The sequence below is a fragment of the Pseudochaenichthys georgianus genome, chromosome 22 (assembly GCF_902827115.2).
Source record: "Pseudochaenichthys georgianus chromosome 22, fPseGeo1.2, whole genome shotgun sequence".
NCBI classification, from domain to species: domain Eukaryota; kingdom Metazoa; phylum Chordata; class Actinopteri; order Perciformes; family Channichthyidae; genus Pseudochaenichthys; species Pseudochaenichthys georgianus.
In genome coordinates, this window is record NC_047524.1 from 31,722,341 (window position 1) to 31,728,739 (window position 6,399).

The window sequence follows — 6,399 nt, forward strand, 5'->3', positions numbered from 1 at the left end:
TAAACCTGTAACCCCGCCCCCTCTAAAAGAAAACGGCTCTTTTGAACGGCTCTTTGAAAGGAACGGAGCCATAAAATCCGGCTCCCTTCAAAGAGCCATAATTCCCATCACTAGAGAGGCTTCTCAATTCTTAAATTTCCCCTCCTCGACTCCCCTCCTCGTCTCCTATCCTCGAGACCTAGTCCCGCCCACAGGAGATGCGAGTGGAGGAGCCGAGGAGAGAGGAGGGGAAGCAGCAGGCGGTTAGAGAAATGAGAACTCCTCTCCTCTGAGCGGTCATTTTAAAGAGACATCCACTGAAAAAATGGGTATAGTTTATATGTTAGTATTTCAAAAAATCTCCTGGGGGACAATCCCCCAGACCCCCCTTCTGGGGTTGGGTTTTCAGCATGTGGGCCTTTTTATGTTATGCAGTTCAGCTTTGATCCCATCATCTCATTAAACCTTATTTAAAAGCATACTTTAGTTCTGTGAAGGGATATAAGGGATATATGCACTGTACTTCACTTTAATTAATAATGTATGCTGAAAAGAGTATATTTTACTGTACGATTTTTTGTTGAATAGATTTGAGTGGTTCAAAATGTCGGGTCGCGATCTATTGACTAAGGAAAAAGTGGGTCCCAAAGCCTGACCAGTTGAGAACCACTGCTCTAAAGTACCGCAGTCTCTTCTCCTAAGTCCTTTTGAATTCTCCTATCCACTATCCCTTAACCCTGTGACGTTTCACTCAGAGGTCAAGGAATAGACGATAGGGTTAGAATTTAGGAGCTGATTTTTGGATTATCCGACTGCAGCCAAAGTGTGTGTTTAACACACGTGTGCACAATTGCACGCACATAGAGTGGCGAAGTCCCTCCCCTTCCGGGGGACCTCCATGGGACCTTATTTCGGAAAAATTATGTATTGAAGTCAATGGAGAGAGAAAGATTATCTTTCGATCCCGTTTGAATTGTGCCACGAATTACACATGTTTGTCAATTTAAAAGATAATTTTGCAAAAATGTGTCGTAAAACTGTGAAGTAACACATTGTTTTTGTGTGAAACGCTCAATGAACTACATCTCTGGTCTCGCAGAACAACACACGTCACCAAGATGGCCATCACTACTGTCTTGCCAAAAAAGGGCTTGACTACCCTCACTATCACCACAATGAAACACGTCCAGAAGAATGTCATGCAAAGCTGCCTGCCTTCCTTTGATTCTCTCTGAACTGCCTGGTCTTGTTAATGTTCAATGTTAACCATTTGTGCAGATAGCGTGAAGTAGAAAAGATCGCCGATGCTAATGTAGCGTTAGCGTTAGCATTTCACCCCCGGGCTTAAATGGTGTATTATAGAATGATCACACCGGTGTGACATTACTCTTCAAAGGGTTCACGAAAAATGACTACTACTCTTACTGTTTAACATTTTGGGTTACTTAATGTTAAGGCTAATACAAATGACAAGGCTAAGGCTGTAATGCTAACTAACGTGCTTGCTACTAGCTAGGTAGCTAACTTGATCCACTCCTGGGCTGCAGTCGAATAATCCAAAAATCGGCTCCTAACGTCAGGGGTGCCCAACCTTTTTTGAACCGAGAGCTACTTTTAAAGTTGCCAGTCTGCCGAGATCTAACAGTCCAAATAGAGAGGCGTAGCCATTACTGACAGCCTACTACCAGGTAAATACACACTTCTACTTGTATAAAACTGACCTTTGTACGATTAATACTTCATAAAATACTGCAGATCCTTTATCTTACCTCTTTCTAATCTACACACATACAAGTATTTAACTGAAGTTACACAGCAGTGTTGTTGATACAGAGTTGGAGTTTATTAACACGTCACATACTACGGGGGTGGGTAATGTTTTCAAGAAACATTGAACAGTGCTGCCACATACACAGGAAAAAAAGAAAAGACTCTGAACCGTTTCTTTGCCATTAAAATTACGCTTACTAATAAGACAACTCAGATCTGAAGCTACTCAGGAATCTGCTGCCAAAGTACAATAAAAAAGACAATATTAATAGAATCAAACCCTTTTTTTGTTGCATTTTAGTCGAATATAAAAAGAAATGCCTTTAAAATAGGATGCAAGCAACACTAGTTTCTTAACCTGAATTGATGATAGACTATAATCAATTTAAGTTTGCATTCTTATACCATGTTGTGCAATAATTATAATGAATAAGTTCAAACAAACTAAAACTTACAGCTGATTAATAACGGTATCTAACTTGAGTTTTTATTATATCAAAAACCTGTTGAAATGCTACTGTTATTTTTACTGTTCCCAATAAGCGAGTCGGCAGCCTCCAGGAAAGCTTCTTTCACAACTTCGCCGTCTTTGAAAGACTTCATATGTTTCGCAAGAACGTGACTGACACGATAAGATGCTCTGGAGCAGCCTTGCTCTTGTTGTTGGGCCTGGTGGAAATGGACTGCTGTGCATTTAGCTGTCCTTTCAGGCCCCTCCCCTTTTGGGAGCGTAGGGCAGAATTAGGAGGGAATTCCGTCTCGTAGCGTTTGTGCACTGTTTTGAAATGCCGCTCCTAAATTACCCTTTTCGATAAAGCCACGCTCGCATTGCAGACGAGACAGATAGACTTTGAATTGGAATAGATACAAAAATAATCATCCTCCCACTCGGAGTGAAAATTATATATTTTGAGCTTTTTTGCTTCTGCCATAATTGCGGTCTTGTGTGTGTGCGGACTGTCACTCCTGTTGACACGGACAACGTCAGCGAAATAGTGTCCACTGCCCACCAACCACGCCCCCACACATGGCGTCCATAGACTGTATACATGGGGTCACGCCAGCCAATCACAAAGCTTTGGTGCGTTCAAGTGCATTATTCTGGCACGGGAAGATTATGTTATAGGACATTAACGATAAAACAGAATATTGTTGTTCTATTTTTAGACACATCTCGCGATCGACTGGGAATCTCCCCGCGATCGACCGGTCGATCGCTTTCGACTGGTTGGGCACCCCTAGTCTAACCCTATCGTCTATTCCTTGACCTCTGAGTGAAACGTCACGGGGTTAAGGGATAGTGGATAGGAGAATTCAAAAGGACTTAGGAGAAGAGACTGCGGTACTTTAGAGCAGTGCTTCTCAAACTTTTTTCAGTAATGTACCCCCTTTGAAACATTTTCTCAGCCGAGTACCCCCTGACCTACTGTCAAGGAGTGAACTCTGAGGCATGCACTCAATTGCACGACTCAAACTCAGACTCGGATAGTGTTTCAAAATAAAGACTTTACTGGGATTTGCACAGTAATGAAAACAAGGAAACCCAAAACACTCTTTCGAGGAAAACTAGAACAGTGATCAATAACATAGATCCGTGAGAAGTCCGTGAGGTAAGCAGTAACGTAGGTCATAGAGAGACAACGAACTGACAATGAACAGGAGGGAGCTAACACAATATATATACAGGTAAAGGGGACACGGGTGGAAACAATCAGGGCGGGGAAAACAATCAAGGACGCAGGAGACAGAAGGGGGCGGGGAGCGTGGAGGCCTGAAATGAGAGGGAGAATTAATTAAGGGAATAAACATAAAGCACAGGACAAAGGGACCTGACAAAACTAACATAAAGAATAAACTTTCACTATAAGTTTCTTGGACATGACACCTACCCCGAACATTTTTGATCGAAAAAGCCTATACAAATAATTCCAATATAGTGATGTTCCCTCAGTGTGTGATATATTACCTCCTTCATGCATGCATTACAACCAACTAAGGATATTTTCATTTTATGCATGAAAAAAAATAACGAAAAAAAATGTAAACTGATTTTTCCAAGGAGTTTTTCAACTGAAGTAATATCTGTTTAACAAACCAATGAACACAATTATATATTATGCAAAACTATAAAATACAATACACAAATTTGACATGTTTATATGAGGACCCCCTTGGTAGTTCTAGGAATATTTTATATAAAATTGTATTTTCTATTTAACTTAGTGTACTAAGATTATTTTTGTAATCATGCATGGTATTTTTTTTATTAACTTTTTTTAAATCTAACGTACCCCCTGCAGTACCCCAACGTACCCCCTGCAGTACCCCAACGTACCCCCATTTGAGAATCACTGCAATCCGACTGCACTTTCACTATCCGACGTGTTTATGATGCGCCAGCGGACGTCATGAATGTGCGTCTGCTGCTGTGGGGAAACTATGGAAACTACAGTTTTATATACAGCGGACTACAACATGGATGTATAATAAGAACGAGGGACTCCTGTGAACTCATCTAGAGACTCTGCACCGTGCTCTGATGCTGTTGCTTTATGAACGTGGACAACAGAGAAACATATTCTTCATGACCAAAGTTGGAATTTAAATAAAAAAGGGAAGTGAAACTTATGCTCGTCATGCATTGTATGAAAAGTTCTTAAAATAAATACAAATGTATTTATTATAACCGTAAGTCCTTAACATCTATCACTGTGTATATCACCATTCAAACATCTTTTAGAAGTTGAACAAACCCCACACAGCTCAGTAAAGACTGTGAAATGTTGACTTTATTTGATCATTTCAGTAAAAACTAACGTTCATATTTCTCTTTTTGATTATAATACTGATGAACGTTCAAAACAAAGCACTTTGGCAATTTAACACATACGTTTTAAAATGCTTAATAAGCACCGTAACGTTCATGATATCATTTCTCCGTCATAATCGGTTGTTTCCGTGAACGGCCGAATGTTGAGTGACGGCAAATGCTGCGGCTGCAAGGCATTGTGGGGCAGCATTTTCTCCTCTCCTTTCGGTGAGGGAGGTCCAGTGGTTCCTAAGCTAAAGGAGGTTATAAAGGAAGTTTGAAACCTCCTTTCCTATCTAGAATTCGAACGGCACTTATCATGGTTGCCACTGAGGTACTTCCGGGTCATTTCACTCCGTTAGGAAGTGCTAAATGGACTATTCGACTGCAGCCCTGATCCTTTCATCAGACGGGAAGCGAAAGAACGAGCAAGACCCATTGCTAGTATGATAACAACCTGGTACTAAGCACACAGGCATCTTGTTAAAGTTATCTTATCTTAGCTATTTCTTATTTAGTGGAGGAAAACAATTGTAGCATCAGTTATGACGTCATGGATTTACATGGATTTGTAGTCTTTCTAGTTGCGTATTTTTCATAGTCTTATATTTCAACAGTTTTAAGACAAACTGTGACTTTTTTGACATGGAAATTATTTTTTAAGATTGACAAACATCATATGTGTAATTCGTGGCACAATTCAAACGGGATCGAAAGATAAGTTTTCTCTCTTCATTGATTTCAATACATTATTTTTCAGAAATAAGGTCCCATGGACCGGAAGATGGGCGTGACTTCACCACTCTATAGTGAAGGAGTGAACGTGTTCAACTTAGTCAGACACGCCTATTAGAGGCAGTGGTCGAATGTAAGTGTGAGTGTAAGTACTTTTACTTAAGTACTTGTACTTTACTTGAGTATTTTTTATTGTATGCTACTTTATACATTTGCTCACCACTACATTTTGTGAGCAAAGTTGTACTTTTTACTCCATTACATTTTTTTAACCTATTTAGTTACTTTGCAGAATTATACGCTATCATATATTATTAAACGTTAAGCTAACTAATTGTAGATAAAGTAATACAAAAAAACCCACCTTTTCTTTTAGTGAAGTAATGAAAACATTAATTACCAATCATTTTTATACAATAATTTAAAAGTATATGGTGCCTAAATTATAGCCATTCTGCATATCAAGAACTTTTATTTTTGCCACTTAAAGTACATTTGTATGCCAAATACTTGTACTTAGGTACATTTTGAATTCAGGGATTTTAATTGTAACTGAGTATTCATATTATAGTAGTATTTTTTTCACACTGTAGTATTAATATCAGTATGGTACATTTACTCAAGTACTGTACTTAAAGGTGGGGTATGTCATTTATTTCAGAAACACTTTTTGTTATATTCCATGGAATGCTCTTAACATCCCGATAGCAATGAATATATGAAATACTTTGACAATAAATACAGCCGTAGTTCTGTAAAAAGCACGACCAATCATCTGAGCCGGCCCGGCTAAAGTAACTGGATGGCCTACCTGCCTGTCAGCCTTCCATCTGTGCACAAATTTACCTCGTGCCCTCATTGGTCATGTGCGCGTTCGTGTGTGTTGGGGGAGGGGCTCTGTGAGGAAGTCTGAAGGAAGAGGCAGATTTGTTTCGGCTGCTACTTTCAAATTCTAGCGCACTCGAGCTGGTTTCTCCAAAATTACATACCCCGCCTGTAAGTAAATATTTTTGAATACTTCTTCCACCTCTGTCGAGAGGAAATACTTATTTATAAAAAGTGTTATTTTCATGTTTATGAAATATGAAACAGGCCCACTTACAGGA